The 20479-nt window shown below is 51.5% G+C and overlaps 1 protein-coding gene and 1 long non-coding RNA gene across 5 annotated transcripts in view; one reads left to right on the top strand and one right to left on the bottom strand.

The window, feature by feature from the left end:
* Positions 1-245: 245 nt before the first annotated feature.
* The window catches only part of BDKRB2 (bradykinin receptor B2), a 52392-nt gene continuing 32158 nt past the window's right edge, over positions 246-20479 (top strand). The window contains exon 1 of one of the 4 annotated variants that reach the window (XM_032345189.1): positions 246-782. The gene's annotated coding sequence lies outside the window, so the exon portion shown is untranslated. Of the gene's footprint in view, positions 783-12616; positions 12628-20479 lie in introns of those variants that run through there. The other 3 variants (XM_032345187.1, XM_032345190.1, XM_032345188.1) reach the window with 3 other exon arrangements.
* Positions 9247-17434, bottom strand: LOC116591861. Its single transcript, XR_004286183.1, has 4 exons — positions 17253-17434; positions 14389-14559; positions 14122-14222; positions 9247-9329 (listed from the first exon to the last, which is right to left on the bottom strand). It is a non-coding gene; the product is annotated as an uncharacterized LOC116591861 (long non-coding RNA).

The raw sequence follows: 20479 nt of genomic DNA on the forward strand, positions 1-20479 counted from the left end.
ATCCACGATTACATTTAAGTGAGAACGGGGATAGAACCCAGTCTGCCTGGGTTCCTGTGAGGATTCCCTGAGTTTGTCCATTTACGTGCTTAGAAAAATGCCTGACACAGAAAACTAGTTACGGATGGGTCAGGGCTGTAATGAGTCCTCACCACGGCCCCTCGGACACTTGTCCCCACCTCGGATCTCTGGCTCACCTCCCAGCTCAGAGAGGTTAAGCCACCTCCTCCCCAAGGTCCGTAGGCAGGCAGTGCAGGGATGGGGATCCAGGACCTGCTGCTTGTGAGCACTGGACACCTCCGTCACCCGCGTTACCCGCGGCTCTAAAGGACAGCCAGTCCACACAATAGCACGTTCTTTGGGCTAACTTGGAAATCTTCTGTGTGGCTCACTTGAACTCTTAAGGCTCACAGGGCAGACCGAGCCCTGCGTCAACGTAGCCATCCCAGCCTGGGCTCTGCACGCATGGGTTCTGGAAACGGTGGCCGAACTGGCCCGGTTGCTGGGCAGGAGTGCTGGGCTGGGCTGGAGGAGGAGGGAGGAAGTGCCCAGGAGGGCGGTGACATCACCACCCAGCCCTTGAAAGATGAGCTGTTCCCTCCACCACTTCAGCTCAGCTCCTAGGAGGGGTGAGGACTTCAGGCAGCCCTGCCGGACTGAGGGAGTGCCAAGGTGCCTGTGTGGCTCACTCTGGACAAGGGGGACCCCAGGCAGGGGCTGGTCCAGTCGCTTCCCCATCGCCAGGAGGACAGGAGGTCCCAGCACAAAGAGAGACCCAGCAGGTGAGTGTCCCACGGGCTGATTTCCCCGGGCTGGGGGGAAAGTTCCCTTCCTTTCGCAGTCCTGACAAGTAACTACAAGGGCTCCTGCAGGAGGAATTATCTTGTTTGTTCCAGGTTTCTCTTCTCCCTGAATCGGGACAGGCATGTGTGTATTTGTGTGAACAATTTAGTGATTTGATTTTTATGGACTCTGGGTAGCTGCCTAGGACTTCAGCAATAGGAGGGAGCAGGGATGCCTGTGGGGTTTAGGTTCTGGAACACGGCTCTTAACTCATGGGTGTGCTGCTCACGGGCTCCGTGTGACCCTGGACAAGTTGCTTAACCTCTCTGAGTCTCCGTCTCTCTGTCTGCAAAGTACTGTGCTTACTGGCTTCCAGGGTGGCAAGAGTTAAATCAGAGGGCAGAGGGGAGAGGGTCTGGAAATGCAGGGGAGGGGGGGCAGCCCAGAGTCGGTGGTAACTCAGGCAGGCTGAAAGCCCCTCTGTCTGATCCCAGTCCTGGTCCTGCCTGTCCAAGGCAGAGAGATAAATGTGGACACCAGTTCAGAGCCTGGGCTCCGCACGGTTGGAGTCCAGCTCTGCTCTCATTCCTTGCGTAACATTTTTGAGCAAATTCTTTTTTCCCCATTTCCTGAGCATGGAGGTGACTTGGCAGGGCGGTAGAAGGGCAGACAGACATGGGCTCCTGCCTGCCTGTGAGGCCCACAGCTACAGCCCAGGATCCGGGCGGGCTGCTAAGGGCAGGTGGCTGCATGAGCCTGGGTCGGGGTGGCCGATGGGCGTCGCTCTGGTGGGCAGGTTAGAACTCACCTCCCTGAGTCACAGACTGTCTCTGGCTCCAGCGCACAGGAAGTGGGAACACTGGCCCAGGTGTGGGGCCATGGGGGGCCCTGGGCCAGCCCTCGAAGAGAGAGAAGGGCTCAGGCTGGGGCCAGGGTGAGCGACCCCAGAGGACACTGCCCACTCCCTCTTCTTGGGAGGAAAGCCCTTCCTGTGTCCTTCCAGGACCCCGGCAGCCGAGGAGTGGAGAGGAGCCCCACGAGTTTGAGGAAAGAGGACCTCTTCTTCTGTGGGGTGGAAGACAGGCAGGTGTGGGGTAGAGCCAGGAGAAGAGGTTTGGGAAAACACTGAGAACAAGAAGGCTCCCATGTCATTCCCTCCCGCGAAGCCCTAAGGCCCCATCCAGCCCTGCCTATACTCACAAAATCCCTGTGACCCCTGCTCCGAACCCCTCAGGCTAGAAGTGAAGATTGCTGGGACCAGGGAGGGGCGGGGGTGGGTGGCTCAGCCTCTCTGGGACTCTGGCTCTGTCACTGACACACAGAGGAAGGTTCAGATGACTGACTAAGGACTTGGGGTTAGACCAAATTTGAGAGATGCCGGCCAAGCGGGGACCACACAGGGGAAATGGCTGTGCCACATGGTCTCGGCTAACATGGTGACAGCATGTGGCCTGCAAGTTCAGAGTGGGACAAAGGGTCTGGTTTTACCAATGAAAACAGGGTTCTTCTCTCTCAGATCACGGCTGCCTCCCCTGCACGGAGAACCATGCCCAGCACCATGTAGGCCCTGGTCACTACCTGCAGAATGCTAGATGCATGGATGGATGGATGGATGGATGGATGGATGGATGGATGGATGGATGGACAGATGGATGGATGGATGGATGGTTGGATGGACAGATGGACGGATGGATGGATGGATGGATGGTTGGATGGATGGATGGATGGATGGTTAGATGGATGGATGGATGGTTGATGGATGGATGGTTGGATGGTTGGATGGATGGATGGATGGATGGTTGGATGGTTGGATGGATGGATGGATGGATGGATGGATGGTTGGATGGTTGGTTGGATGGATAGATGGATAGATGGTTGGATGGGTAGAATCATCCTAAGTGACAGACACCCATCTGAAAAGGCTGCATGCTATATTATTTCAGTAATGTGACATTCAGGAAAAGGCAAAACTATGGGATTGTAAAAAAGATCCATAACTGCCAGGGATAAGGGGGAGAAAGGGGTGAATAGGGAGAGGACGGAGGATGTTTAGGGCAGCAAAACTGCATTTAGGGGTCTGTAGTGGTGGATACACATTATTACACCCAGAGAATGTACAAGGGATCCTATGGACTTTGGATGATAAAGACACGCCAATACAGGTATTCACTGTAGGAGATGCACTCCCTGCTAGGCAGTATTGATCATGAGGGAGGCTGTTGGTATGTGGGGGCAGGGGGCTTATAGGAAGCTTCTGTACTTTCTGCTCAATATTTCTGTGAACCTAAAACTGCCCTAATTTTAAAAAAAAAAAAAAAATCGAGCCTATTTAAAAAAAAAAAAAAAAGGCACAAAGCAGATCTCTGTTGTTTTGAAGATTCAGTAGTCACTTAGAGTAGCTCAAGACCGTGAATCAAATGATCAGAATGTACTAAGATTTGACACCCAAGTGCATCGCTTCCAACACCTACCCAGTCTAGGAATCCCCTGATCTGTGAGTATCTTTCTTAGTGCACTTGCTTCCATGGACGGGGAACTCACTATTTTGCCAGCCAGCCCACTCCATCTCAGAAGACTTCTGTGGTTAAGAAGTCCTTCTTTGGACTGGAGCTAAACTCCTCTCCCGCTGAACAATGAACCACTGTCTATTTCTTGGAGCTGGAGGGCACAAATTCTAGTCCTCGTAGGCCCTCTCTGAGTTAAACCTCCACAGCTCCTCCACTAAGACACACTTTCTCCTGCAAACCCAAAGAGTCAGCTACCTCTTTGACTGTGTCATCAAAGTGGGATCTGGAGGTTACTGGAGGTTGGAAAAATATGAGATTCCCCCAGCCCCGTGGCCGCCAGTCATCATAGCACAAAGCAGGGTGGAACACACGTGAGTTCTGGGTTCGAGTCCTGACCGTTTACTGGTGAGGGATGCTCTCTAAGCCTGCTTTCTCCATTGTGCAATGGGGATCCTCCTTCCTGTTTCTGGGGACCACGGGGAGCCATAACTCCGTCCGTGTTGGTACAGTGTGAGCAGGTATCAGGCTCACGGCTGGTGCCCACCTAGTGGAGGGACGGCTTACGGGGGCAAGAGGAGGTTCTGGGAACCTCAGAAGTGTTGCACTTTGCCCTGCAAAGGGGCCACTGCGTCTTGGGGATTCCCAGGGAAAGCGGCACCCCCCGCACACATTTGCTCCTGTTCCCAGGCGACACGTCCTTGGGTGGTGACAGCAAGAGTCCCGTCATACTTCCCTTCAGGGCTCAAACTTTAGGTTTCCCACCCCACCCCCCGCCCCAATGCCTGTGGGCCTCCTGATCTCTGGAGCCTGCAGAGTGTGGTCAGGTAGGGCTCAGAGAACTGGCTTCCAGACCCCGGATCCCACTCAGAAGGCAACAGAGAGACCTCAGAGCAGTCACTTTGCTTCTCTGGGCCTCGCAGTGTGGCATTTGACAATCAGCTCTATCTGGACCGGACATCCCACAGGATGTTGTAAACTGTAGAATGCCTGTCACTCCAATGGTTGCCATTGGCTGATCTGTACCCATGACTCCGTGTCTCCTCTTTCCTGAGGGTTCCCTGAGCGACCATGCTCCAGTGTGGCCATTGCCTGGCGGGGAAATACTGGCCGTTTCCAAACGTGGCCGATCATCCGGCCATATGGGGGCCGACTCCCTCCTCCCGCCAACTCCAGACCCCAGGGCCCTCTCCTGGGACTCTGCCTCCTGGCAGCCCCCCGGGATTTTGAGGCAGGTGGGTCTCTGTCCACATCCGGGAGACAAACAACCTTAGCAAAGGGCTTTCTGAGGAAAGCAACCTTGAGGAGAAATCGGGCCCTGTCCCTCCTGGGACCAAAGCTACCCTCCCCAGGGGATGTTGTTAAATGTTGGCTAGTAAAGTGGGAGGGTGCGTGGGAGAAAGGGCCTCTGGGCTCTCTTCTGACCAGAAATGTCCAGCAATGAATGGCTAGAATGTAAGAACATGGCGGGGAGATGAAAAGCCAGACCCGGCAGGAATGGGGGGCATCCACCGGGCATAGTGGGCTCAGGTGGGCAAAGGCCTGCGGACAAGGAGGTCTGTGCAGATGGTCTGTGGTAGCCAAAACAATGGGAAGCAAGGGACTCAAAGGAACTGGAGCACGAGGGGCAAAAGAACCCACATGGCAGCGATGCCTCACCCCCTCCCTGCCCCCTCCCTGCCCCCTCCCTGCCCTCTCCCTGCCTCCTTCCTGCTCCTCCTCCCCCCAGCTCTGAAGCCATCCGTAGGGATGGAATCCCACCCCCACACCTCCCCAGCCTCATGGCCTAGGACAACCCCTTAGCCTCTCCTAGCCTTGGTTCATTCAGCTACAAGTACTCATAGAACTGGAAACCTCCTCAGACGAACTGGGAGCTGCCTGCTGTGCCTGGTGCCTTCGAAGGGGGTGGTTGGCTTGTTAAATGCAATAGGGCAACCGTGCATTGGGATGCGTCCGCTCCCCTCCAACGACAGGGGCACACGCAGTGCTCTACAGGCTCAGACGATGTCTGCAAGGGGCTGGGGGTGGGGGGAGGCCAGAGGGAGCCCCAACCTCTGGGAGAGGGCTGGGGGGGGCCAGAGCCGGGAGCCAGGCTTCCTGGTCACTGTATACACTTTCCTCTGCTTTGAAATTCTTATTATAAGCATGCGTATCCCTTTGCAGAACTTATATATATACATGTACAATATATATAAATCATAAATACATTATATATTACGTATATTTTAATGTATGAGTATTATATATAAATACATATAAATCAAAATGGACATAGGGAGACAAAATCCTCCAAGATTCCCACTCTCCATAGCCTGCCCTGCAGATGAAGGGAGGGGTCGATTCCCCCAGTGGCACAGGCCCCCAGGAACCAGTGCAGGGACAGGGCAGCAAGAGAACAGGAGGGACCCCAGGATAGGGGGACAGGCCGGCCCTCTGACTCATTTGCGAGTTTTTGAGGAAGTTCATTCGCTGAGCAGCTGCTGTCTGGGGGCTCTGTGCTGGGCACCAGGGTGCTGCTGGGACCCAGAAACTGCTTGTCATGCTCAGACCCTGGAGAGGAGAGTTTTTCCTGTTACTAGTATGTGCGTTTCCAGCCAAATGAGAAATTAAACCCATCAAATAATCCAAGAAAGGAGAAGATGTTATAGAAAAAAATCAGTGTGATCAGTGAATTGGTGTGAGTAAGGAAACCAGCTAAAATCTGAGGTGCGGCTAACAAATTTGGTTGTAATGTAATCTTGAAGCTTAATAACGGTTTTAAAAGGATACTTGAAATTTAAAAAAAAAAAAAAAAGTGGTCATAATCTGGTCAGACTAAGCTGGTCAAATCTGGGAGACAGAACTTTCTTGGACTAGCGCAGAGCAGGGCCGCAGGCGCACGGCGATCCCGAGCCAGACCCCAAAGCACCTGCTCCTCCCTGGGGAGGCTCTGCCAGGCCTCAGGGACGTCAGTCTCTACAGTGACAGTAAGGGTCATCTGGCCATCAGAAGCCACAGCCATTAAGCACTGGAACTTCTGAGTGTGGCACTGGTCGCCTAGAAAGAAGGGGTGTCCCGAGAGGCCTCTTTGTCTCTGCGGACTAATATTGGGGTGATGAGTTTCAGGCTTCATCTCTTGGGAGCCTCACCATGTGAGCCGGCCACACCCCCCAAAGGCTCTGGGGCACCCATGAGAGGGCACCTTTCGGCCCACCAGCCTGAGCCTCAGGCTCCTGAGAGGGTCCCTTCCCAGGGACTCCCACGGCCGCCATTCAGAGACAGACATCGCTCTGCGACATCCACTATGAGGGCCCGTCTGGTCGCTGAGAGCAGGCTTCCCCCAAGGCGGCCTCCCGCCAGCCACGATCCTGGGCCAGGGCAGGGATGGGAGACAGGGGACAAGTCTCTGACTTCTCTGAGCCTCCCCTTTCTCGCCCACGTCAGGGCATAAAGCCGACCGTCCACGGTCATCGTGTGGCTGCTGGAACAGGACATGCGTGCAGGTGCCCACACGAGGCCACCCTCCTCCTGTCCCTGCCTTCCTGAGCCACTGCCCAACGATGCTTTGGGCTCAGAGGGCTGCCCACGAAGTCCACAGAGTCTGGTGGGTGCAAGAGGCAGCAGGGGCCCAAGAAACTCCCACACAGCACTGCCCCAGCAGCCCCTGCTGCCCTCCCCAGGGGACCCGGGACAGTCACACGCACATCTTGTTCCCAAGCATCCTGAACCCAGAACCAGTGGCAGGGTGTCCACTGTGCCCTCCCTGGGGCTCTGTCACCACCAACAGATACACACACACACACACACACACACACACACACACTATACACCCCACACACTCATGTACACACACCCCACGTACACGAACAATACCACACACACCACATACACACACAACAATACACACACATACACCACAAACCACATACACACACAATACACACATACCACACACACATACATCTCACACCACATACACATACCATAAACCACATACATACACAATGCACACAATCACAAATACACACATACACCCCACATACACACACCATACATAACACTATGCACACCACACACATACATCACAAACAACAAAATACATACACACACGCACACAGACACACACCTCACAAACATACATATCACACACAGAGACCAGACACACACACCCACAGATACACACACACACACACACACACACACTGCCTCTCTGCGGCCTACACATCCCCACACACAGCTTGCGATGTGTCTATTGTGTCTGAATCGTCTTTGGGGGCAGTTTTCCCATGAAGGCCTAGAGCCGGGGACAGCGGAGGGTGTGCCTCCATGGGGAAGAGGGGGCAGTGGGAGAAACAAGGCACAGGAGACCGCCCGGTGCCACCTGACGTGTGTCTCAGCCCCACCTCTGGGCTCCCTTGCCACCGAACACTATCGCAAGTGTTTCTTCCAATGAACCCACAAGAAGAGATGCTCTCCCCACTTGAGAGTCAAGGAAATGTTCTCCAGAGCTGAAACGGAGCTCGTCAGAGGCCCGGCTAGGTTGGGAGCTGGTCGGGTTCTTCCCATGAGGACATCACGCCTCCCTGGAGAGGTAATGGTATTGAGAGAGGGACCCCTCGGCCTGGGTGCTTCCCACAGTGGGACGTAGCCCGGAAGCCCCAGCGAGGTGCCAGCAGCCCTGACAGGGACCCCTTGCACGCCCCTGGCCACAGACCCATGTTTACTGTAAGAATAAGTATCAGCCACGGGGATTTTCCTTGCGAGCGGCCTGGGGAGCTTCTTTCAAGAGTTTGTTTGGACTGTGGTAGCTGCAGCGGAGGGGGCAGAGGGGGGCCCCGCGGGGCAGTCACCGCACAGAAAACCCCTTACATCTGAGGGATGCTGGAAATGACCATCATTCCTGAGTCGGGAAAGGGAGCTGGGGCCTCATGAGGTCCTGGGTGCCAGGGGGTCCCTCTGTGTCCTCACCACATCCTGCACGCCGGAGATGAAGCTCCTTGTCCGACGAGTGGGGGACCCAGTCTCAGAGAGGGGCCCCCCCTTTGATATCACATCCTGAAGTAAATGTCAGAGCTGGGATCTGAAGGCCGCCAGTGAGTCTATCAACCAAGGTCTTCACTACACAGCAAATTTGCCTCACACGTCCCAGTGGGCTGGACCGAGGGTGACTAGGGGAGGCAGTTGAATAAACCAGAGGGAAGGGGGCACGCCTGGGTGGTTCAGTAAGTTAAGCGTCTGCCTTTAGCTCAGGTCACAATCCCAGGGTCCTGCGATCGAGTCCCGCATCAGGCTCCTTGCTCAACAGGGAGCCTGCTTCGCCCTCTGTCTGCTGCTCCCCTTGCTTGCGCGCTCTCTCTCTCTCCCTCTCTGACAATTAAATAAATAAAATCTTAAAAAAAAAAAAAAAAACAGATTCAGGGGAACAGGGGGAAATGCCAGGCAACAGACAAACGAAGCTGGCTTCAGGTTTTCTGCAGCAACAAATCCACCAGACCCCAACAGAGGAACACCTACAGATACAGGAGGGAGATGCGCTGTGATACTGAAAGGTCCTCCAGGAGCAAAGGCAGCAGAAAGACATGCTCAAATCTAACAGGCTCATAAAACATGCCGTCCCTGCAACTGTCAGGGAAAAAATCACGCGGAGACAGAGCCCAGGCGACAGAGGCATGATTCAAGATCTAGAACAAGGGTTGGGAAGGATTTGCTCCTGATCTTTTCCTTTGTTTCTCGGGGTCCCCAAATTTGGAAAATCAGTCTGAGCCCTCTGACCCTGAGGGCTTACGCCTGGTAGTACGCCGCATCTTCCCAGAAGTTTCCTCAGCAGCAACTCATCTGGGTACTTTCCCCGGGTTTGAGAAGCCTGCTGAATCCACCTGCTCAGAGCTGGTGGCTGAGTAAACAGGAAACCACTGAAGAAACAGTTCATAAATACTTTAGACATCTCATTTTAAATGAAAACATGATTGCGTATTTATCGGTTTTTATGTAAGCAAGTCTTCTCCCTTTGAACACAAGTTGGCTGGTTATCTTCTTTACATAAGCTGACCCATAATTCATTTCCTATGTTTTTAAAAATAGGAGAAGACTATGGTCATATATGGTCTCAACCCAGATTTTACTTAGCTTATTTAAGTACTTCATTACAAAAGTAATATATGTCCTTCATTTTTAAAAAATTGGAGGCTACTACAAAGAATAAAAAAAATGCAAAAGCAACCAAGGATCCCCCGCTCAAAGGCAAACACCACCAGTTAATAATTTAGTGTTTGCCTACCGTGTTGTATATAAAATTTAGTGCCCTGCTTTTTTTTTCTGCTTGACATGATAAGAGAAATATTTTTTTTTGTAAACTGTTTGGAACATCATTTTTTCCTAAATATTTATTTCTTTATTTGAGAGAGACAGAGAGAGAGAGCACAAGCGAGAGGAGCAGAGGGAAAGGGAGAGAGAGAACCTCAAGCAGGCTCCTTGCAGAGTGGAAAGACCAATGCAGGGCTCGATCTCATGACCCTGAGATCACCACCTGACCCAGATCCGGGAGTCTGATGCTTAACTGACTGAGCCCCCCAGCAGTCCCTAGAGCATCATTTTGTATATATTTAACCAATTTCCTGGTCCTAAATATTTTGGTTGTTTTTATTTTCCTCGTCTAAATGCATGAAGCTTTTCCTGTCCTTTTGATTCTTTTCAGAAATACCAAGCAACAAAGAAAGGGAATGTTTTAGATGCTTGATTTGCTTCATCGAATTATCCAAGTTGAATTTTCTGGAGACAGGATTGGGAACCACTCCACCCTCTCCTGCCTGACTATATGCAGAAAAGATAGCCAAGCCTATCTCCCTGCTTTTCTCAGTCTGAGACTGGCCCACTAAAATGCTTGCGAATCGGATAGTTTTTATGTTGTATTGGCCGCAAACGGTGTCTCCAGGAATCCGAGCCAGGCAGCCAGAGACTGGAGAGGGGGATCTGACATCTCATCAGATGCAAACTCTTGCTAACAGCAATCCTCACTGAGAACCTATTAAAAACCAATCCTATTTCCCCAATAAGGAAACTGAGGCCCAAAGAGGAGGCTAAGGGACCTGGCAGTAAGCAGGGACACAGGATCGTGGCCTGCATTCCTCCTGCGGCAGGCTTCAGAGCAGAGTGTGTAGGGGGGTGAGCAGTTTGGAAACATCCTCTGCCTGGCACAGATTCACAGTGGGCCCAAACTGGAAAATCATAAGGGAGGAGCCAAGCTAGTGCATGTCAGAAATTCTCCTCGACCCAGCTCAGGAAGTGGGAATGTTCTACCTGCTTTAACCCCAGAAATGATGGATTCTGGGGACCTGCACCCCATGCCCCAAACCAGCCGGTTCTGCAAAGGTCTCAGAGCCCTGGGCAAGTCTGCAAGACCCCTCATGGCAGCTGGGCTGCAGACCATGGTTCCTGAGCTGGATCATGAAGACATAACAGTGCTCTGATGTTCGACCCCCTTTCCTCATCCTACCCCGACACCCCTCCCCCACCCCTGCCACAAGAAGGCAGCTGGCGAGGGTGATAAATGCAGACATTGGTCTATGCTGTACTCTGCACTTCATAGCTCACTGGTCTTCTGGGGGTTAGCGACCTCTCTGAAGTTCATTTTGCACCCGGAAATCAGGTGGTGTCATACCCCGTGTAAGTCTCTCACAGTGTTGCTTGGGGAATTAAGGGAGATCAGGTCTGTGAATCGCCTGACATAGAGTTGACAGTCCTAGGACCTTCACATCATATGAGTTTCATATATGGTCTCAACCCAGAAAGGCCGAGGAGCGACATGGCCATGGCATGGAATGAGGCAGCTCCAAGTAGTCATAGGGCTTTGATCGGTAGAATTTAAGGAATCTTGGTCCAGATACACTGAAAATACTTCTCAAACTTTACTTGAACACCTCCAGTGACAGGGAACTCACTACTGCAAAAAGCAATGCAATTCGGCAAAACTCATCAGCAGCTATACTGTTGCACTGAGCATTTAGAGAAGCAAGGGCCCTGTCCTGTGCTCAAGGGACTGACCGTATGGCAGTTGGGATGGCTGTAAAGAAAAAAGAAAATGCATGTGTGTGCACGTGTGTGTGTGTGATCTGAGCCTGTTTAGTTGTTTATTAAAATGAGGACAATACTATGAGCCTCCCCCTCACTGCCCCTCTTCTTACAGGACTGAGGGGAACCCAAGGACATGGGAGCACTTTTACACAGAGGCCCCAGGCCTGCTCTGCCCCCAGACTGCTGAGGCTCAGTTTCTTTATCTGTAAAATGGGGCTATTGGCGCTGACCTAGCATTGTGGTGAGGGTTTCATGACTTACTCTGTGTTATGTGCTCAGAGCAGACAGTACACACATTCTCTATCGATGTCACCTTCCTCAACCTCATCCGCCCTTCCAACAAATCTTCCCCAGGCCCCTGCTATGGGCCAGGGCCGGTTCCCGGAGGTGGGTGTCCAGTGGAGGGAAAGGTAGAGGCATCTCCTGTAGTTCCAGCCACCCCCCCCCACACACACACACCCCGACCTGGCAGGAAGAGAGACAGCTAAGGGAGCTGGGTACACAGAATGTGCTCAGACATAACGGGCGCACAGGGGCTGGGGCCTCTCTGCAAAGACAGCTCAGCAGGTCTCTGGAGGCCTCCTGGAGGAGGTGGCAGGATGACCAGGAGTTGAAAGGGCCCCTCGTAGAGGGAAAAGTGGGCAGGGAGGCAAAGAGGTAGACCTCCAACCAAGACGTGCTGGGGCCCAGCAGGCTGAGAGCCAATGATATACTGTCAGGAACCCTGTGAGCTCATGGACATATCACACGGGCTTGGCATCAGCTCTGATAGGAATATTTACACTATGAAAATCTGCCCCCCACCAACCACCAAGAGCCAGCTGTCAACATCCACCAGAAGCCCACACGCCTGCCTCTCAGTTGGCTGAACCAGCCCACCGCCCTCATCAGGACAGGTGTCCCAAGGACTAAGGCCAGGACAGCAGGAGCCCCTCTTCCTCCTGCAAGCTGTCCTGGGCAAGTCCGAGGCATGGCAGGAGTATTTCCTGAAGGAGTGTCACTGGGAGTCCCCTCTACACCACAGGCTGGCCAGGGATCCTATGACTCGGTCCCTGGGGCAGCTCAGGATGAGTGGGGTGGGGGAGGGGGGGGCAGTTCTCAGGCACAAGCTTTCCTGACAAGGACAGACAGACCTGGCTTTTCTGGGGCTCTAGATTGGCTGCAGAAGGCAGACAGGTCAGGACGCGGGCAAAACTGCAGCAGGAGAAGCAGAGGCAGGAACAAAAGAACCCATTAAGGTTTTGTTCACACCTGCCTTCTAGGGAGAGAAGGGATCACCTAGATCCAGCAGGTGGAGACAGCCCAGGGGACCCCACTCCCCGGCTCCCTGCCTCCCTCTACAAGCCCCTTCAAGATCACTGACCCACTGTGGTCATCCACACCTCAACCCCCTCCAGAGTCCATCCTGCCCGGCATCTCCCATCTGTGCATCCTCTCCTCCTGCCTCTCCCCCTCCCTCCAATGCCAAGGCTGCCTTAGCCCCCCGACTCTCAGCCTTCCGGTTATGGGAAGACCCTAAGCTCTCCAGAATGACGGTGTCTATCACACCCCGACAATACCATGCTTCGGCTATTCAAGTGTCTGAATGCAAAAGCATGAAGATGAGACCCCCAGGTGAAAGCCATATGGTTGGGGTCACCTGGTGTGATTGTGTCCTCCAGGAAGCCTCCCGTGCTCTGCCCTTTAGGCATACCCCAGCCAGCTGGGAGATTCTGGAGGGCACGGGCTGGCTCTAGTTTACCATTACAGTGACACTCTAAAGAGACATCGTCCCGAGAGGTGCCGGGGTTTGAATCCCAGCTCTATGAGGCACTCACTGCGTAACTCTGGCCTCTCTTTTCTCATCTGTGAAAGGGGACAGTAGTAGTCCTTCCCTCTAACGTGGTTGTGGAGTTCCTCAATTAATTCACGGAGAGCACTTAGAACACTGCTTGGCAGTCACAGTAAGCACTACAAACAGGCTAGCACGTGCCCTGGTAGGTAGCAGACAGTTGGCCCTCATAAATGGACAGAGTGAGTGATGTAGAAACAAAGAGCTTATTGATTATATATTGAAATGATATTTTAGATATACTGACATAAAAATATAGTATTAAAATGACTTGAGCCTGCTTCTTTTTCCATTTTTTGGTGGTGTTATTTTTCAAATGCAGATACTAGAAAATTTAAGATTACTTCATTAAAATTAGATCTCTACTGGACAGCACTGCTCTACGCTGAGGGAAACCAAAGAACCAAGACTCAGGTTTCACGAACAAGTGAATTGATAGGAAGAGAAAGCAGAGTGAGAAATGTCATAAATAATAAATAATAAATTAAAAGAAATGCAAGAGACATACCAACCAATGCAATATGTAAAGTAATTTGGGTTCTGATTCGAGAAAATAACTGTGGGGCACCTGACTGGCTCAGAGGTATAGTACGCGACTCTTGATCTCAGGGTGGTGAGTTTGAGCCCCGTGCTAGGTGCTGAGCCTACTTAAAAAAAAAGAAGAAGAAGAAAAGGAAAAAAGACTTGAAAAAAATAGGACATCATGAATAGCACATCATGAGACCATCAGGAATTGGAACACTGCCTGGAGAGTTGATGCTAGTAAATTATTGCTGATTTCTTGTAGATGTGTTAATGGATAGGCATAGGCACAGACACTTCTCGAAAAGAGTCCTTATCTGATAGAGACACACCGTGAAGTATTTACAGAATCAAGGGTAGGTGTGTGAGATTTGCTCTAAGTCTTACAGGAGAGGTGGGGTGGGTTTTGGTGTGAAAAGAGACAAGACTGACTGTGAGTTGGCTCTTACAGAGGCTGGGTGATGGGTACGTAGAGTTTCATGATGGCAGCGTGTCAGCCTGTATATATTTTCAATGCTTTCTGTAACAATAAGCTAAAAAAACAAAAACAAAGAGACAAACCTGGGGCTCTGCCTCGGTTCCATTCCTGGTGGCTTCACCTCACTAGCTGGGCCTCAGTTTGCTCATCTATGAAATGGGCGAGTAACAAGAGTCCGTATGCTATATAGGATGGGGGGTTGAAATGTACAGAAAAAATACCTTTATTTTGGAGGCACTAGGCATTGTCACCAGTCTTCGCAATACCCTTCTATGGAGGTTATCCTTATTTACCCACGGGGCTCGGTCTCCTGCCACAGGTCATTGGCCAGACAAAAGCAAGACACATCCCTGGCTTGCCCGTGTCCGTGATATCAGTACCTGTACTGGGGACTGAGAGACAATTTTCCCACACTCTCTGCTTCGCTGATCCTGGGAGACTCAAGGCCCATTCCTCTGCAGCTCAGCGCTAAGGAACATGCTCCCCTGCCACTCCTTTCTAGAAAACGTCTAACACAGGCTGAACTGGAGCTCTGGGATTAGGTCTGAAGGTTGCCTCTCTGGGTTCCAACGGTCTCCACCTCCCAAAGCAGAACTGGGCAGAGGGCCATAGTCCCAGCGTGGGGGCCAGGCTCAGACCTGACTATGGCTTTGTCTTGGGCAGGCCTGGCAGGCGGGGCCAGGCCCCAGGATCCTCAGAGGAAGGCAGGCAGGGAGACATGCTTCTGGGTGAAGGGAAGCTTACTAAGCCTGACTCATTCCCTCTGTCACCATAAATGCCTTTGGAAGCCAGCAAGCGAGAGGATGCCCCTGGAACAGCACTGTGCCGACACCCCCCTCCCCCCCACCCCTTGCCTGTTTCTCCGTGGCTGCCCATTTCCTCTTTAGGGAGATGGATGTGCAGCGGCCTCCAGAACTATCTATCACATCTGCTTATTGGAGTCGCGGAACTGCGCTCCCAGAGGTGACAAGGCACTGACTCCAGGTCACACTGGTGCTCAGCGAGAGAATGGAGATGGTCCTTGAAGGATGGCATTAGGGTGTAGCTTGCCGTCCAAGCTCTTTTGGTCCTGCCCAGTGTGTCCGTGCTCTTCCCCACTGTGTCTCATGACAAGCACACGGGGAGTGGAAGTGTACTGAAGGAACAAAGGGTCAGGAAGTGAAGGCACAACAGAAAGGGTCCCTTTAGAGCTGAGATCTCAGACGTCACATTGTGCAGGAAGGCACAAAACTCCACCTGCCCCTAACTGGGCATTCTCCGCTGTCTCTCTTGCACGCCCCTTGGCAGGACCCAAACCACTTTATGCCACGAGGGGTTGTTTTTTTTCTCTACAGCTGGCTCCCAGTCTCTGTTTATTATGTCTTCCTCCTCCTCGTTTTATAAACCAGCGGTGTGGGAAGACACAGTAAACGTTTGCATGTGGCCAAGGCCCCCGGCCAGCTGCCCTCTCCTCCTACCCCAGCAGGCCCACGGCCACCCCTAGGCCACCAGGACCCTCCAGAAGCTAGAGAGTCTGCAGAAGAAATGAGCACTCTTCAGTACACCCGAACCTGAGCCTTTCCTGAGGAATTGCTTTTCTGGAAAGCACATTCCCTCTGGACCCACAGCCTTCCTTTCTCGCAAGGCTCTCTTGCAAAGATTGGTTTCCTCCCTTGATAAATTATTTACACGCTCATGATATCAACCCCGGAACATACAGGAGAGGGGAAAGGACACCATTCGAATCACACTTAGGCAGCCGCTCTTAGGTCTCGTGTATGCCCCTGTGCATGGACTAGGGATGTGAGGTGGGTATTTAAACATGTTCACAATCAGACAATATTAGCACCCAGCACTTTCTTCCACATGGGATGGGGACAGTGGTGGCGTGATTTAAAAAAAAAAAAAGAAGAAGAAAAAAAAAAAAGAACATGAGGTCTGGGTACCAGGATTCCAGGACCTGGCTTTGAGGTTGAGTACTGCCGCTAGCTGGCTGTGTGTCCTGGGGAAATGCCCACCATCTCTGGGCCTCTGTCTCCACTTCCGTAATGTGAGTGTGTCTGATGAAATGTTCAAAATGATGCCCTTCTTACCCTGATATGCCAGGATCCTGTCAGGTTAATCTAGGAAGAGTCTGTAGGGGTGAAAGGAAGAAGGAAAGTGGAAGAGGTTTGGTACAAGAATCCCATGCTTCAATTAAGACAGTCCTCGGGCTCTGACCCCAATGGCCCCTGTCCTATGAGTGCCTCCAGACCCCTGATCGCCTCTGGCTGGCTCCAAATTCCTAAAAGACCACTCCAGCTGGAGATCAGCAAGGCCTTGGCTGGGGTCTCTGGCTGGCACTTACTTGCTGTGTGACTTTAGCCATCTCATCACCTCTCTGGGCCTCAGTTTTCCCTTCTGTGAAAGAGGGTGGGGTAGGTTGAACTTTTGCTTTTTAAGGAAAATTCTTTCCTCCAATAAAATTGTGTCACAGTAACCTGATACAGAGCAGAGAGGAAGGGAAATCTAACATTTAGGGAGCATTGAATATGTATCAAGCGTTGCTCTAAGTACTTTGCAATCCTTAACTTCCTTATATTGTCAGCAAAGAAGTAGGGGCTATTAGTAGGCATGCCCATTGGATGGATTAAAAAACTGAGGTCTGGAGGGGTTTGGCTGCTTGTCGGAGGTTATACACAGCTAGTACCTGTTGCAGCTGGGATTCCGACCTGGTTGGATCTCAGTTATGAAACCCCAGTCCCATGCCATTCCCATCACTTGGGGATATCTCCAGGTACCGAGCCCACGCTCTTCCATATTCGCACACGTGTACACACACACACACACACACACACACACACACACGTGCGTGTGCGCATACACACACCTGTGGCTGTCCCTCTGTAGCCCACCCACCAAGCTCCCTGCTCAAGCCCCAAACCAAAGGCCCAGGGACTGCCCATTTCCCAGTCCTGCGCCATTCCCCAGCGGTCCCCAAGCAGCCCGCTGGACTGCCCCGCCATCCCCTCAGGCTGCAGCCACCCACACCCCCGACCTGGGAGCAAAGGCCAAGAGGTGGGAGCACAGGAAATGTCCTGGGGGGACAGGAGAGGGGCAACGTGACCTTAAAAATAAGACTGTCAGTGGCTTTACCAGCAAAATGGTTTGAGGACAGCAGAGAACTGCAATTTGGGACACACAAGCTACAGCAAAACCTTGGCCAAGCGAAGAGATTAAAGAAAAAAAGGCTTTTCTACGGAGAGAAGGGCAAACTTGGCTGGGGGGCACCTGTTATAAACAAAAAGCCTATCGGAGAGAACAGGGAGTTCCAAGCATAGTGATTTCTCATTGGCTGAGCTGTGACTGTCTCTCATTGGCTGGGCTGTTGCTGGGTCAGAAGACAATCTTCCTTCTTTCTTTCTGGGGGAGGGGTGCATGCTTTCCTCCGTGCTATAAAGGGCTATAAAGAGTGGGGTGATGTGAGAGCTCCCCCTGCTGGCCTCCTAACTCCATTTTATTTCTTTAGTTTTGGGGGAGGCATATTTACTTTCCTATGTATTTCTTTTCTTTTCAAATTTTTATTTAAATTCTTATTAGTTAATATATATGGTAAAATTGGTTCCAGGTGTAGAATTTAGTGATTCATCACTTATATACAACACCCAGGGCTAATCACAAGTGCCCTCCTGATACCTATCACCCCTGTAGCCCTTCCCCTCCCCACCCACCTCCCCTCCAGCAACCCCAGTTTGTTCTCTATCATTGGAGTCTCTTATGGTTTGCTTCCCTCTCTCTCTCTCTTTTTCCCTTCCCATATGTTCATCTGTTTTATTTCCTAAATTCCACATATGAGAGAATTAGCATAATACCCTCTTGTTCCATCCACATTGTTGCAAATGGCAAACTTTTATTCTTTTTGATGGCTCAGTACACACACACACACACACACACACACACACACATCTCCCATCTTCTTTATCCATTCGTTAGTCAATGGACATTGGGCTCTTAACATAATAGGGCTATTGTTACTAATGCTGCTATAAACACTGGGGTGTATGTGCCCCTTCAAATCTGTATTTTTGTATCATTTGGCTAAGCCGACCTCATTTTATTTTTTTGTTTTTTTTCTTAATTTTTTTAGAGAAGGACGTGGGGAGAGAGGCAGAAGGAGAAGGAGAGAGAGAATCTTAAGGAGGCTCCGACACGGAGCCAGATGAAGGTCTCAGTCTCACGACCCTGAGATCATGACTTGAGCCAAAATCTAGAGTCAGATACTTGACTGAGCCACCCACACGCTCCAAACTGACCCTATTTTATTTTATTTTATTTTTTAAAGATTTTATTTTTCCACTTGACAGAGATCACAAGTAGGCAGAGAGGCAGGTGGTGGGGGTTGGGGGTGGGGAACAGGCTCCCAGCTGAGCAGAGAGCCCAACACAGGGCTGGATCCCAGGACCCTGAGATCATGACCTGAGCCGAAGGCAGAGGCTTAACCCACTGAGCCACCCAGGTGCCCCAAACTGACCCCGTTTTATTTATTTTTTTTAATATTTTTAAAGATTTTTATCTATTTATTTGACAGAGAGAGACCACAAGTAGGCAGGGAGGCAGGCAGAGAGAGAGGGAAGCAGGCTCCCGGCTGAGCAGGGAACCCGATGTGGGACTCGATCCCAGGACCCTGAGATCACGACCTGAGCCGAAGGCAGTGACTTAACCCACTGAGCCACCCAGGTGCCCAACTGTCCCCATTTTAAATGAGGTTTCTCTTTATTCCATTGCATAGGCACTAGGAAAATATATTACATGGAAAGAGCTTGGAATAAAGGAATGATTCATCGATAACAATAAACAAATGTAATGCTAATAGCTCTGTGTAGGGATGAACTCTAGGAGATCTGAACATGCTTAAATGCTATTTACTGTGCGGTTACATTATCTTTTTTTTTAATGTTCTATTTTTCTTTTTTTATTTTTTTCTCACCTCCCCAGTGTCCATCCCATTCTTCCCACCTCCCTCCCCTCCCGCAACCCTCGGTTTGTTTCCTGAGATTAAGAGTCTCTTATGGTTTGTCTCCCTCTCTCATTTCATCTTGTTTCATTTTCCCCTCCCTTCCCCATGATCTCCTGTCTTGTTTCTCAAATTCCTCAGATCAGTGAGATCATATGATAATTGTCTGTCTCTGACTGACTTATTTCGCTCAGCATAATACCCTCTAGTTCCATCCACATCTTTGCAAATGGCAAGATCTTGGGTTTTCTGATGGTTGCATAGTATCCCATTGTGTGTGGGGGGTGTGTGTATGGTCACATTATCTGCCAAAACAAAAAGGGAAGGTGTTAGGATGTCAGATGATGTTGCCCAATCATGAAAACTCCAAATCCCAATGTGGGGAAAAGAAGCAAAACATGCTGAAAAGAATAACCTTCCATAATAAGCAAAAGATAAAGGCTGAACCGGGCTCCGGGTCATCGGAGGGCGAGCAGAGTCGGGTGAGTGCGCCCTCCCCTCTGAGGCAGAACACAGAGTGGCCTCGGGCCTCGGCCTCTCTTGCCTTCTCTGTAAATGTTTCCAAAACATTCCAGGCCTGCAAAGTGTGCAAATGCCAGAAGAGCCCACGTGGTAGGACTGGGTCTTCTGATTCTGCTCTCGAGGAGTTCCTAGAATGGGGGTTGACTTCCCAGAATCTGACGCTTCCCCAGAGATGCCTTTGACCTTTTTTCAGGACAAAAGAGAAAAGGGTCCCCTGGAAACTGTGCCCAGGCCACGCTTCTGCCCTGCCGCAGAGGCTAACAAGGCGCAGGAGGCCACCTCCTCCTCCTCCCCGCCGCCGCCCCACCAGTGTTTACTGTGGCCCATTCTCTTCCCTGGTGACTGGCTATAAACAGCCCCTTACCGGGACCCGTGGAGATCAGAGTTCAGAGGAAAGCGTCTGTGCTGGGGAGGTGTCCAGGGGAGGGCTCTCCCATGTGACTCGAGACGTCGGCTCTTTCTGACCCTGGCCTTGATTCTGAATTGCTGGGTGGCCGGAGAGAGTCCACTTACAGGCGAGTGTCTTTCAAGAGACTGGGACTTGCAAATCCGTGCAGGCCCAGCGGACTGGCAAGATGAGGAAGACGCCCTTCCCCCTCAGGATGCGGAATATAGTGGGATAGACGGCCACACAAACACACCACACACACATCACACATGCCACCCACACACACACGCACCATGCAGACACTACATACATACACACAACACATACCACACACACCATACACATATCAAACACACACACAACACACGTACACATCACACACACAACACTACATGGGATAGACGGCCACACAACACACCACACAACACTC

The sequence above is a fragment of the Mustela erminea genome, chromosome 5, assembly GCF_009829155.1.
Source record: "Mustela erminea isolate mMusErm1 chromosome 5, mMusErm1.Pri, whole genome shotgun sequence".
NCBI classification, from domain to species: Eukaryota; Metazoa; Chordata; class Mammalia; order Carnivora; family Mustelidae; genus Mustela; species Mustela erminea.